This window comes from Protomyctophum bolini (assembly GCF_963924005.1).
Source record: "Protomyctophum bolini genome assembly, chromosome: 20".
In the NCBI taxonomy this organism is placed as follows: domain Eukaryota; kingdom Metazoa; phylum Chordata; class Actinopteri; order Myctophiformes; family Myctophidae; genus Protomyctophum; species Protomyctophum bolini.
Window position 1 is genome coordinate 13,704,115 of NC_137881.1, and position 14,849 is coordinate 13,718,963.

At 44.2% G+C, this 14,849-nt stretch overlaps 1 protein-coding gene across 1 annotated transcript in view; it reads right to left on the reverse strand.

Annotated features, from left to right (window-relative positions):
* pacs1 (phosphofurin acidic cluster sorting protein 1) overlaps nucleotides 1–14,849 on the reverse strand; it is a 106,599-nt gene that overhangs the window by 67,957 nt on the left and 23,793 nt on the right. The window lies entirely within an intron of this gene.

The window sequence follows — 14,849 nt, forward strand, 5'->3', positions numbered from 1 at the left end:
TATGCTTATGTATACATGACATTCAACAGATTATATATTTTAGCCTTTGCATAAACCTGCAAGGTACAGTATACTGTGAAATACATTTTTCAGTCAATCAATCAATCAATCAATGGTGCTACGGGCTAAGGTGGATTCTGAAGAGGTGAGTCTTTCAGACACACATGCACGCATAATTAGCAGAATGATCAATAAGAAATGTGGTGTCGTTCAGTCCATATCAGAATTACAAATCCCAAAGTGAAATAAACCAAATGGAAATGAATTGCATCAATATTTCATCATTCAAGGTCTCAACCGCTATTACAAAGTAGATGAAAGCGACACCAGATAACCTCTGAACGAGTGCATCCACTGCATTTACACACTGGTAATTTCAATTTGATTTGATGACAGCATATTATTATTAACCATAGCCTCGGCTTGAAAGCTATCCAATTACTATGACTTTTAACAGGCCATAATGGATTGATCAGATGATCTAAATGCATCAAACACTTCATATTACACAGAGTTAGAGTGAGTGAGCCTTCCATTCAAATAAAATGGAGGGAAAAAAAGGTAAAAGGCAAGCTTAAATCTTTCACAACTGGAACACTGCGTCTCACACACCCACCCACCCACACACACACACACACACACACACACACACTTTCAGAGGCAAAAACTATCTTCTCTTTCTTATATAATTTGATCGATTTGGTCAGATGTCAGGATTTAAAATGATGGGGGTCCCAACCCACAGCTTGAGAACCACTGATCTATGACACACACAGTATAATTAAAGGACCATTTCACCCAATTTCAACCATACCTTATTCACATAATCGGTCCGGTCCTCACTAACTATTCTAAGATAATGACACCGTTTCCTTGTGTCCCTAGTGGACACAGCAATGGACGGGTCAGAAACCTGCCTACCAATTACATTTTAATGACTATGGAGGGAAAAAAAATGAATCATCAGGAAGTCGTTCACGGGGGAAATGGTCTATGTTTACTGTGTGTGTACAAATATTGGTTCTGTGTTTGCAACTATACTTCTTTTTTTTTTTTTTTATAATATTTGTTTTATTCGGAAAGTGCAGTATAATTGTACATATAGCATTTCTACAAACGATATAAGAGCAGTTCCCAAGATTTTCTTCTTTTCTTTTTTTTCCCCACCCCTCTTCCCTCCCTCATCCCCCCTCCATGTGGCAACATCTCCAATGTCTCTGTATAGTATAGTCCTTTTTCCTATATAAGACATCGAGTCCACACTCAAACAGAGACCGACACGTCAGTAATACTTCAGGTGGTACATTTCAGGAGGACAAAGAAAAAAGAAAGAGTGGGCGGAAAAAGACATAAGAAACAAAAAACAACAACAACTAAAGTATATACATTTATGCTGAGGGGGACAAAAACAATATAGCTTTGGTCTTCGACCACGAGAGGAGGAGAGGTGTCTTATACATTTTATATTTATACAATCAAACAGCAGGCAATGAACCAGTGAGATTACACGAAGTCCGCTCTCAGGGGGGCAATATGCACAATCCAGTTGTTCCAAATTTGGTAGAAATTGTCTAATCTAGTTCTTAACATGTATGTTAATTTTTCCATTTTGAAGATGTCTAGGACTATTCCATGCCAATCGTCCATTGTGGGTGTGATTGGGGATAGCCATCTTCTTGTTATTGACTTTTTGCTGGCTGCCAAGAGAATCTGCAGTAGCTTTGTGTATCTCGACTGGTTAAGACATTCAATGTGGCCCAGGTACATGGTTGTGAAGTTGAAAGGTATTGGAGTATTAAATACTGAGCACAGTGATTTGTGAATATTGTTCCAAAACACCCCCAATTTGGGGCACCCCCAGAAAATGTGGAAGTGGTTGGCTTTCTTTGCCCCACACTGCCTCCAGCACAGCCTATCGTCCCCTTTGTATTTTTCCTGGTATGGGGTCTTAAAATATCTAATAATATTTTTCCAACAGTGCTCTCTCCAGTCCATAGAACAAGTTGAGGTAGACTGGAACTCCCAGATCCCTCCCCATACTTCCTCTGAGAGTTCAACTCCTGCGTCCCTCTCCCATCTCTCTTTGATGTACAACGTGCTTTCATTCTTAGCATCTGAAATGGCGCCATATAACTCAGAGATGGACTTACTTGGCTCCACTGTGAGAGCTGACTTTAATATGAAAAAGAATTCTGATTCAACTGCAGAAAACTCTTTGAATTTGCATTCTTGATTGATATAGTGCCGCACCTGGAGGTTTGCAACTATACTTCTATGATTATAGCGGTCATATAGTGCTTGTTAGGTTGTTTTGGTGCTGAAAAGAGAGGCAGATCTGGAACGGGGCCCAGGTATAATGAGCGAGAGAGAGCTGTTAGGATGGAAGGTGGAGAGAGAGAGAGAGAGAGAGAGAGAGAGAGAGATAGAGAGCGAGAGAGAGAGCCCTGGCCTGCTGTCAACGAGGGCACAACGAAAGGGAGCATCGCTACATTTGGAACTGGGCTGTGAGGCCGTTCTATCCATCTGTCTTCACTCTAGTCTGCCTTTAATCTTTACAGTACTGATTGCACTGACTGTGTTATTGTTATTGACTGTGTGTGTGTGTGTGTGTGTGTGTGTGTGTGTGTGTGTGTGTGTGTGTGTGTGTGTGTGTGTGTGTGCGCGTGCGTGTGTAAAATCAGCAATTCTATTTGGCAGTGATGATTGTTTTACCACTTCTCTCCTCCTGTCTGAAGCATCGACCCGTTCTCTAAATCTCCCCTGCTGTCGCTAAATCTAAATCGGGTCTGTTCTTTTGTTCCGTTCGTCTTCTCTTTCTGTCTTTCTGTCTCTTTCTGTCTCCTTCTTCTGTGTTCTCTCCCCTCCTCGTCATCCTGTCTCTTTCTCTTCACTTCTAATGTATCATAAATCATCACCTCGTCTCCTCTCGTCTCATCTCATCACACTCTTGTTTCTTCTCTGAAAAACAGTGAGTGCACGGATGAATAATAAACAACCAGTGGACTGGCCATATAATGGATAGATATATTGAGTGTACAGGGTGTGATGAGGTCAGATCAACATATTGAATGTCAGAACAGGTCAGCTCTGGAGATCTAAGGGTGTCAGCGGGGGTAGTGTATTGAATGTACAGGGTTTGACGAGGGCCCAGGTAGGGCCGGGCCTTACTTTTCGGGCCTGTTGAGAACCTGATGTCACATGATGACCTGGGGGCTTGCCTGGGGTGAGTGACAGGGATTTGAGTTAGGTGACGTGACAGAGTGACAGGGATTGTAGGTCAGGTGTAAAAAAACGCAAGGTTTCATAGTTAAATGCGACCTTAGATTTTGTCCACAATCCCATGCTGTTTGAGAGATAATGGGCAAACGACAAACCTTGATCAACATCTAAATCAAATTCTTCTACATTCTCCAACTTCCTGTAAATTGAGTAATGCATGTATGGATCCATTTTAAGCTCTCAAGATTTAAAGATCTAATAAGGGTCCCTTTGGCTACCGCCAACAAGCTGCTTTATAAACCAAATACTAGTAGACTGTAAAATCCCCCCCGCTACACTAATCTACAACTCTCAAAACTTGCTCCATCGATCACAGACAGAGGGGCAAGCCAGGCCACGTCTACGAGAAATAATTACAATGTTTTTTTTATCCGTTTTTCCTCCGATAGCTAGGCCAGGTGGATAAGTGCATAAGTGCATTTAAGTTTCGCTTACACTGCGCTGGAACAGAGAGGAATGAATCAGAGCGAGGGGGAGGGGGGTGAGGGGTAGGTGCCAAAGGGTGGATCATTTCTGGGCCCCCAGCAGGCCAAGTCATTGAAGAGGTGGGGAGGTTATGGAGGGATCATAATTGTCAAGAGACGCATGCACAGCGACCCACTCTGCGTATGCGTACGTTGGTCAATTATAGCGGGTCTGGATCACATCTTGGTACTCTTGCAGTGTGTGATCCCTAGTCAGCGATCAATCGTTTAGTCTGAAAGCCACAAAGATATAATGACAGCCGATTAAAAAAAAAAAGACTCCTGTAGTGTGAAATACTTAACGATCTGATGACTCACCGACAACTTTAAAAGTCCTACAGTGTGTAGATACACAGAGAGGACAGACAGACAGACACATTTGCAGTCAAATTGACAGACGACAGTTTGTTAGACACAGGCAGAATGTAGAAATTAACCACATTATTCTGTGATGGCCAACATCGCTAAAACAACCCACCAGAAGTAAAGTCAGAGTCAGAGAACAGCCCTTCTTAGTCACACAACTTCACTCGGTCGAAGTAGACTTATACAGATAATAACACTGACAGATAATAGGCTACAGTACTCCTGTAAATGTTCCATGCCATTGCCATGGCACCGGGTAGTTTATGAACTGAACGGCATTAAGGCTTATTGTAGTAATATGCCTTTCTTTCTATAATCATTCACCAGAGATATACGGTTTAACGTGCTCACACTTTGGGACTTGGGCGTCTTGTTGTTGTTTACTCACTTGTTGTATAGTTGTTTGTCGATGGCGATTGATGACTGCAAGGTTGGTATTATTGGTAGGAGTTTGTGTTGTGTGAGTGTATGGTTCAAAATAAACGGGGGCAAACAAAACAAGAACAGGCTCCAAACATAAACTAAATAAAGGTCTCAAAAAACAGACGAGCACAGGGTTCGATAACAAATAATAAAGTAGGCTACTTTTCTTTCTTTCTTTCTTTCTTTCCTTTCTTTCTCTAACTGCGCTGTTTGTGCGTTGCGTGCAAGCTGTTGAAAATCTGTATCTCTACTGGCGTCTTTCCAATTCCACCTACACAGCTGTGAGCCTGTGACTTAATTAAAGGGAACCATGGTGCCATTTCTCAAGGCAACCAGTGGGGGCGCCATTTGGTCAAATCAAATAAGATGGCTCCTACACTTATATTATACCCTTAGGAAGCTCCTATAAAAGGGTTATTATGACAAATGTACGCCTCCAGAGAGGCACAACGGTGGCTTGCTATGGTGCTGACATCCCTCATTCTGCCCAGCACCTTCGCAGCTGGTAAAGTGGCATTTTTGCCACTTGGTTTAGTGATGGAAGTGGAACTGCAAGATGCAGAAGGATTCTATATGATACTCTGTTGACCTGTTTCCAGTGTCCCATAAGTCATAAGTCATTCATTCATTCAAACAAACCTTTATTTATTCTCGAAAGACATTGAGGTCACCGTCATTTGCATTACATTTATTATTAGAAAGCAAGACCAACTAATGTAGTCTTTAGAAACAAGCCCAAAAAACCACTACCAGCAACTACCAATATTTACAAGAGACTTTACAGAAAAACAAGCCAAAGGTCACTTATAATAAACAGACATGGCAACACTGGCTGAAGGAAGTGAAGCACACACACACACACACACACACACACACAAGGAGCCCCAGTACATTCCTTCCAAAACAGGTGAATATATAGCAGTGATTCCAACTGCGGACAGACAGAGTCCGAAGGAAAGCCGGCCAGGCGGCATCCTTCCCCCTGGAGCAGACATATGTGCCTAGTGGTGCATGGGCAAAACTAAGCGGATCATCCAAAGACATTCACCACAAGTCAGCCGCAATCTGTTCACGCTGTTACAGTACCCACCTACCGCCAGGCAGGTGACTCCTAGTCTCCTACCCACCTACCTAATAACGTTATGTATAAGTGAAGTAAATTTTTTTTGCCCAATTTAGTAAATCAATTCTTAATTCCCCTTGAATTGTAGTCGTCACCTCGGCTCTAATCTCTAGATTATTACATAATCGCAATTATTTGAGATCTGTCAATCATCCTCTCCGACGAGGACATTGAGTTTGTCCTGATCGACTCTGAGTCACATGACATCAGGTCACAAAAGAAATGCCAAATACCATAACCACATTGTGTGTGTGTGTGTGTGTGTGTGTGTGTGTGTGTGTGTGTGTGTGTGTGTGTGTGTGTGTGTGTGGGGAGAGGAGAGGAGACATGAAAGCTTGTATATCTGCTATTAATATATTAGCCAATGCTAAAATGGAAAATAACAGTTGCTTTCCCAGCTTGAATGGGTTAAAAAGCCGATCTACAAGCACATAATGCGTCGCATTGCGCCACATTGTGAGCTTGTATATCCGCTATTATCTGCGAATGTTTCCCTCAGAACAGATACTGGGGTTTAAAAGAGGTAGAAAATTACAATTCCCTCTGGTTCTTGCTCTTCTGCTTTATTCTGATCTCTCACTTTAGCTAGAGAGTGTATGCTAAATGCAACAAAAAAAAACTGTGAAAAGAAGAAAACTGAATTCCAATTGTCTGTCTGTGTCAGTCAGTCTGTCTCCTTATCTGGCTGTCCATCTCTAACTATCCCAGTCTGAACCTCAGCTGATGGAGTTAACCCTGGAGACAAGAAGCTGCATGTGTGCATGCGTGCGTGCCTACGTGTGTGTGTGTGTGTGTGTGTGTGTGTGTGTGTGTGTGTGTGTGTGTGTGTGTGTGTGTGTGTGTGTGTGTGTGTGCACGCTCAGTGGACACATGAGTACAATTTGTCATCAGTGACTTAGTTCACCCCTCGGTGCTTTTAAACTAGATGAGAACTCACACGAGTGTGAGTGTGTGTGTGTGTTATACCTGCATGTGAGTGTCTACTGCAGAGGTTCTCAACAATAACAAGAATAAAAAAAAGCTCAAGATTGGCCAAATTGTCAAATATTACATAAGAAAGAGACCAAAATGGTTTGCGAGGCGTTGTGCATGTTTGTGGATCAGTTATTTTCACAATATTTATCTGTGGAACAAAATTGTAACGCCTCCTACAATTCACCTTTAGCTAAGCCTAAAGACACTCCCACTTGGACACTTTCCAGCCGGGCTTATTCATTCCAATGTAAATATCATGGATTTTACACATTAAATACTGGTTCATTTTTGGAACCAGACCTTCAAAATCTCTTCCAAATCCATCAACAAGGCCTGCCGTATGCATATGCAAAATATGTGCGTGACATTTCTTATTTAAAACAATGTTTTATCATAATGGAAAACTATTGGTGGAGGGGTTTGTCTAACGCATGTTATGCTTAGCTGCGACCTATGGTCTACTGTACTGTATGTCTATAGTGCTGTACAAGTGCGCGGTGTGTGTGTGTGTGTGTGTGTGTGTGTGTGTGTGTGTGTGTGTGTGTGTGTGTGTGTGTGTGTGTGTGTGTGTGTTCCTCTGTAGGTGTGTGTGTTCCTCTGTAGGTGTGTGTGTTCCTCTGTAGGTGTGTGTGTTGCTCTGTAGGTGTGTGTGTTCCTCTGTAGGTGTGTTTGTGTCATCTGACTCTCCACAGTTAAATAAACGTTTAGCGCCTCAGGGTGAGAGTCAGTGTTTTCCCAGCAGTCAGTCGGTGCAGTATGGAGGGGCGAGAGAGCATGGTAGACAGTAGAGAGACAGAGAGAGAGAGAGAGAGAGAGATATTCAATACTGTCCTGGGGAAGATTGACCCCTGACATTCTAGGACTTAAGAACGGCCAGTGTCTGTCAAACGTAGGACGTCAAATTATCGCGCACACACACACGCACGCACACACGCATGCACACTTGAAAGACTAGACTTGCTTACTAGCTGCATTTTGAAGCCTCCATTCTTCCCCTGGTATTTGCTCACTAGCTCCTGTAAGAATGAATCCCATCACAAAGCTGGCCTGGGATCAGTTTGACGTTCTGTCTGGAGACGACCGTCTGCTCTGCATAATACAGCGATGCATTATGTCCTATTGCAAATGAATATTGATGCGATGTCCAAGCATGAGCATGCCCTTCACGTGCACACTCAGGGAGAGCTAGTTGTACCGAGTACATTTTCTCAAGTATTTCTACTTTAGTATTGCCGTATATATTTTGAATTATTTGACTGCTACTCTACTACATCTCAATGGCAAATATTGTACTTTTACTCCACTATAATAATTTGAAAACTAGCTATAGTTACTTTGTAGATTCATTATTATTACAAAACCACGTCTACAACTACATACTTTGGCAATTTGAAAATAGCCGATCTACAAGATCACAATGCGATGCAAATCTGCCATTTTCCATATGATTTTTATAAATTGTATGTTTGCAAAACTTAATGGGACCTTTTGAATAATGAGTACTATTACTTTTATTTTAAATGAAAAATAGTAATAGTATAGTAATACTATTGTGTGTGTGTGCACTGTGCGTGCTTGTGGTTTTAACAAGCAGGTGCCTACTGTTTCCATAGCAACAATCAGTCGAGGGACATGTGACCTTGCTGTGTCATACAAGCAGCATGTGTCTGGAGAAGGCACGTGCACGCGCACGCACACGCACACGCACACACACACACGCACGCACACACACACCTCCCCTGCGTGTTTTAACCAATTCGTTCTACCTGACCTTGGCATGTCATGTCTTTCCTTGCCTCCAGCTTTTAACCCTGGCTGTCCCCTACACTCTCTCCTCTCCTCTCCTCTCCTCTCCTCTCCTCTCCTCTCCTCTCCTCTCCTCATGCTAATGAGTAACAGTGGTGTTACGTATATTCGTGTCACTGACAGTAAAGAGTGTGACTTCATCTTCTCCTCCTCATTGTTAATCCATCACATGGATTAGCCGGTCAGCCGTGCGCGACACACACACACACACACACACACACACACACACACACACACACACACACACACACACACACACACAACTTACGGTAAAACTTGCAACTTACCGGTACTCTCTTATAAATACACATAAAGAAGGGCAAACAGTCACCCCTCTCAAGAGCCTGCACACACACATGCGCACGCACGTACGTGGGCTGTAAACTGATAGGGTATGACACCAGCTCTGTCATCCGTGTGTGTGTGTGTGGGTGTGTGTGTGCAGCCTGTCAGTTCTCTCTCCCTCCATTCATGCATTCGTGGCCTGTAAAAAGCCACTTAGGTCTCTTTGATCATGGTGGATTTATGACTAAGACCACACACACACACACTTTCAGACTAATATTATATTGACTTTCACCCCAGGTGACCTAATGACAACGCACGCACGCACGCACACACACTGTCCTACAGTGGACTGTAAACTAAGCATTGGAGAGAGCGAGACGCGAGAGACAGGTTAAGAAATGTGTCACGTGGAGAATATCAAGCAGAGGAGAGATGGAGAGAGAGAGAGTGGATGATGAACAAAAGAGTAGAGAGGTCTCTATTGTGTGGCTGTCAGTGTGGGTTGGACCAGACATTCTGTCACTGTGGGGGCAGAAACCTCATATCTCCATGACTAAACTTTAGTTTTTCTATGTCGTTCTTCGATAAAAAAATAGTGAAAAATAGCAGACCTACAAGCTTGTAGGACGCCACTCGGTGGCGCGCTATGAGCTTGTAGATCTGCTATTTTTCAATAGCTAAAGCATAACATAAAGCTAACACCAAAAGGGGTTCCCGCCCAGAACGGGTTAAGATAAATGCCCAACTTCACCGTACAAGAGTCTCACACAATAGTGTTGAGGAAAAAAAACATCCAATCTCAAACTTGTAGGTCGGCAATTTACACTATTTTTTTATTTTATTTTATTTTTCCTGAGGCCGATTCTTACAAAATGCGTTCTAAAATCTTTGGTTTTCACACTTTCAAAAATAGCAGATGTGCAAGCTCGCAGCGTGGCATGAAGTGACAGGCTGTGAGCTTGTACATCTGCTATTCTGTAATAAATGGTAAATGGTAAATGGTGCATTTATATAGCGCCTTTATCCAAGGCGCTTTACATAGATTGTGCATTACATTCACCCATTCATACACCGATGGCAGCGGAAACCATGCAAGGCACCAACTAGCACATCGGGAGCAATTAGGGGTTCAGTGTCTTGCTCAAGGACACTTCGACAGTAACTCTGGGGGAGCCCGGGTTCGAACTGGCAACCTTGCGGTTCCCATCCAGGCACTCTACCCCTGAGCCACCGCCGCCCCCGTAATGGCTGCAATCTAAAAAATGACACAGATCTGCTTTCCCGCCGTTTTAATGGTCAATAACAACAACAAAAAAGTAACGGTTTCGGACAACATACGAGGTTTCCAAACCAAAGGTTTCCGTTCGAGATCGACCACACAGGAGAGAAGCTTCACCGACAACAGGAGCCTTAAATTAGCAGCGAGCGTGGAGCGGAGCGGAGCGGAGGCAGGCTGGAAGAGTGTCAACACTTCTCTACAGAGACAGAAGAACTGTTACTCCGTGTTTTATCTACCAGCGAGGAGAGATCATCGATGTCAAATCGTGCGGTTTATCCAAATAAAAAGATGACGCAGAGGTTATTTGGCCTCCGCTGCCGGGTGCATTGTGTTCCTGAGTTGATTGTAGCCTACACACACACATGGCCACTTACAAACCGGTTTACATTTATTTAAGCAATATTACACGAGAGGGTGTTGTTTAACGTGATTATTGCCACGACACAGGATGGGATGGCATGATGCACCGAACTGATACTTTTGATGCTTGTGTGTGTATTATGATCGAGTATAGGGCGTTAATTTATAGGGGAGAAGAAAGAAAAACCCTGCAAAAAAGTTAAATTAAAGGAGATAAGAGGGTTTTTCCCTGACAGCAATGACATACAGGTAAACTGTGTGTGTGTGTGTGTGTGTGTGTGTGTGTGTGTGTGTGTGTTAGATGGATAGTTGAGATTCACTCACAGATGCTGTATACTCTCCTCTCCTCCATTACCATGCAGGCCACATAGTCGCTGAGACACAGAGAGAGGTGCACGCACACGTGCACACACGCAGACACACACCTCCCCAGTCCAACACCTATTTAGCCTCCTATTCCGACGGTGGAACTTCTCACCTTGGCGCATGGTCTTAACTTGCGCCATGGGGGGTGTGTCTGTCCACGCCAATTTTACTATCGGCAGCAGGGTGCATTATTTGGCCACAACAACGTGTCAGTGCCTGCCACAACACGCTCTGAAGTAACTTCCTTCTTTGGGCATTGTGTTGTGTTCACACGGCCAGACTAAATGATGCATTCTACCATTCGTTGTCAATGGAAGCCATGCAGCGACATGACGCTGCTCCAAATCAACTCACAATGCGTCTTTCTTTGCATCGTTTTATTTTCATCTGCACGTGTGAATGCACCATTACATGAAAGTAACCAATGAGGCAGACCATAGCAGCATTATAGTCATACTCCGGGAAGAGACCTTGTCTAAGACCCGTGTGCGTACGTGTGACAATCCACAGGTGATGGAGAGAGACAAGAGAGAGATGACATTGATTAACGTTATGTCACGACATTATGTACAGGCACCTTGGCCTGCTGTCAGCGTCCACAAGAAATATGATGCTTATCGGCCTAGAAGTATGACAGATTAGCTGCAAACAGATGCGCACACACACACACATATACAGTATTCCGTCATATAGTCTGGAGCACGGAAGCTCTGCTCATGAGTAAAATATAAAGCGGAAGTAAGCCTCCTCCCCACGTTTTGTCTTTACAGTCGCCCAAATTCATCCTAATATAAATAGAACTCAAACATACATAGCATGCTGCTTAGCAGAGATGGAAAATTTTAAAATAAGCTTCAAAGATATTTTAAAATAATATATTTTTGTGAATGGAAATAATAAACATAATTTCCGGTTGGGAAATCCAAATCCATTTTACCACTAAAATCCATTTTAGTGGATGAGATCAACAATCTTAAAACGTGAACAACTCTTGATCTAAATCAATCCGTCCAATTCTAACCAAAGCTTGTGTTTTTGACGGCCCATCGCGGCCCCGTCGCTTGTCACGTTAGAAGTATTCATACATCCCGTTGTTGTCGATCCCCTCGGGGGTGTTTTGGCTACATCTAGCACCTTCAAATGGGCTCTGAAGAAACAAATCGCTGGGCGTCCTGATTTAATGGTTACAAATACCCCCGGGCGTTCAAGGTGTTTGTCTTTGGGGTGGGTTCATAGTTACCGTTGTGAGAACCCACCTTTCCAGTGATTCTGTTCAGAGACAAGCGCAGCAGACCGACTTATTACAATATAAACGTGAGCAGGGAGGGACATTTACAACAACGGAATCTGAATACTGACATTTGTGTGCACGAACAAATGCATTCACGAGGAGAAAATCACCTGAATAAACGGTGGCTAAAAATAAACAGACAGGACTCTAAAAACAGAGTTAGGAAAAGCTAGTTCAAACAACACGTACACACACGTTCACACTGAAAGCCAATTGCGCCGCTGCTGATCAGTAAATGTATTACGTTTGCTTGGCTGCCTCCACACAAAGAGACAGAAAGACAGACTGCACCGATTTGCGTGAGATTTGGATGAAATCTGTGCGACTAATATAAACCATGTGTTTTGCAGAAAGTTTGTGATTTGTGGCATTTAGTTTGAAACGGACCAATCATATGAGCTTTGGAAGCCAATCGGGATGGAATATGGGAAATGGTGTAGATCCGTGTTGATCACATGACTAGAGATAGTGTATGCCGTATTGTGTGAAGTATCGATAAAATGTGTACGAGTAATCTACAGAAATGTGTTTTGCTAAAATCTGCCTCATGGTGGCACTATAACAGACCGTTGTGGAATATTTGGGGCAGAGGTTCATCGTTGGCATCCATACCAGGGAGTGTGTGTGCATGGATCGGGCCAACGGTAACAGACAGACGGACACGGATGGACAGACACACACACACACAGACGGAGTGCAAAACATACTCTCTCCCCATGTCTTCGGCCTGGTGGAGACAAACATACTCTCTCCCCATGCCTTCGGCCTGGTGGAGACAAACATACTCTCTCCCCATGCCTTCGGCCTGGTGGAGACAAACATACTCTCTCCCCATGCCTTCGGCCTGGTGGAGACAAACATACTCTCTCCCCATGCCTTCGGCCTGGTGGAGACAAACATACTCTCTCCCCATGCCTTCGGCCTGGTGGAGACAAACATACTCTCTCCCCATGTCTTCGGCCTGGTGGAGACAAACATACTCTCTCCCCATGTCTTCGGCCTGGTGGAGACAAACATACTCTCTCCCCATGTCTTCGGCCTGGTGGAGACAAACATACTCTCTCCCCATGCCTTCGGCCTGGTGGAGACAAACATACTCTCTCCCCATGCCTTCGGCCTGGTGGAGACAAACATACTCTCTCCCCATGTCTTCGGCCTGGTGGAGACAAACATACTCTCTCCCCATGTCTTCGGCCTGGTGGAGACAAACATACTCTCTCCCCATGCCTTCGGCCTGGTGGAGACAAACATACTCTCTCCCCATGCCTTTGGCCTGGTGGAGAGGAGACAATGAGAGAACGAGAGAGAGACTGAGAAGTGAAGCGGAAGACAAACATAATCCATCAGATTTTAATCCAGTGTGACTGTATTGATCACACACAGCGGGGATTCAACAGAAAACCCAACTAGGGTTGGGAAAATCTGGAACCGGAGGAATTGTAGGAACCGGATCCATCCAACATTGAGGAACCGGAGTCAGTTCCATCACACACACACACACACACACACACACACACTGTCAATTCATTGCCAATGGCATTTAATGTTTGTGTTTGCGTGACATTTTGTGGGGACAAAAGCTGTATATAGGAGGGGCTAGCACGGCACGCCCCTCAAAAAAACAATCCCCTGCAACCCACAAACCAAAGCGGGCCCTGGCTGTGATTAAACATCGAGGCGCTATATGCGAGATGGGAGGAAGCGGGCGCATGCCGTCTGGCTCCCGTCTACATGGTAAAGGGCTGTCGTGGCTTTGTTTCTCCTCCTCCCTGTGCACGTGTACTCCGTTAGGGGAGATTAAGCGTGAAATGAAGCCGACCGTCAGTCTGTCTGCAGCTTCTCTCTGTTGTTCCTTCCTCTGTGTGTGACATTTCCTTTTTTCACTATGGTGGTGGTGCACCGGGGGTGTGTCAAACAGACTGCATTAATACATGGCTGCCTGTGTGTGTGTGTGTGTGTGTGTGTGTGTGTGTGTGTGTGTGCGTGTGCGCGTGCGTGTGCATGTGAGACACGCTAATGTCTAAACAGATCTATTAACAATTATGTCATCTTGTCGAGCGGCACCACAGGGTGTCAAGCTTGTACAACGGGAACGCAGTCACGTCGACACGATGTATTACGAGTTTGTACGCGTCCTCTCTGTCCGTGTAAAGAAATGCACTCTATAAAATGCACTGCAAGTTTTCTGGGGGCACCTCCGGCTGGAATTTGTACACTCCTCCCAGTCTCTGGGGATTTTACGGTGTGATACAGTATAGATACGTGACCTATGCGGGAACAAATGATGCGTTAACACTAAACAAAAACAGGAAATTTCAAATTATGGGTATGCACTCATGCATGCGCAATTACACAAACAAATCTGTATACGCGCGTGTCTGTGTATTCCAGTCCATCTCTTTCGGTCATCCATTTCCCGCAGTTTCTTATCTCTCTCAGTAACATAAGCTGCCCACCAGTCACTCTCCCTCCCTCTCTCTCTCTCTCTCTACTCATTTCACATTGGACTCATTTCATTTAATTCCTCCGCCAGGCATCTCTCAGTTCTCCATCCCTCCGTCTGTTCTCATTCCACAGCGCCTCTGCCTCTCTCCATCCTGTTCCACTCCTCTGCCCAACCCCCCCTCCTCCTCCTCCTCCTCCTCCTCCTCCACCTCCCAGGCTTCGTCTCTTAATTTTTTTCTTCTATTTGTGGGAAAGTTCTGGAAAGGCATCAATTTCAAGTTGGCGTCCACGGTGGCTTTAAAATGACTACAAAAAGCTGGGAGCCATCTTGAAAAATGATGCCTATCCAGACCCTAATCCTGACCCTTAGATTTCCTTTTTTTT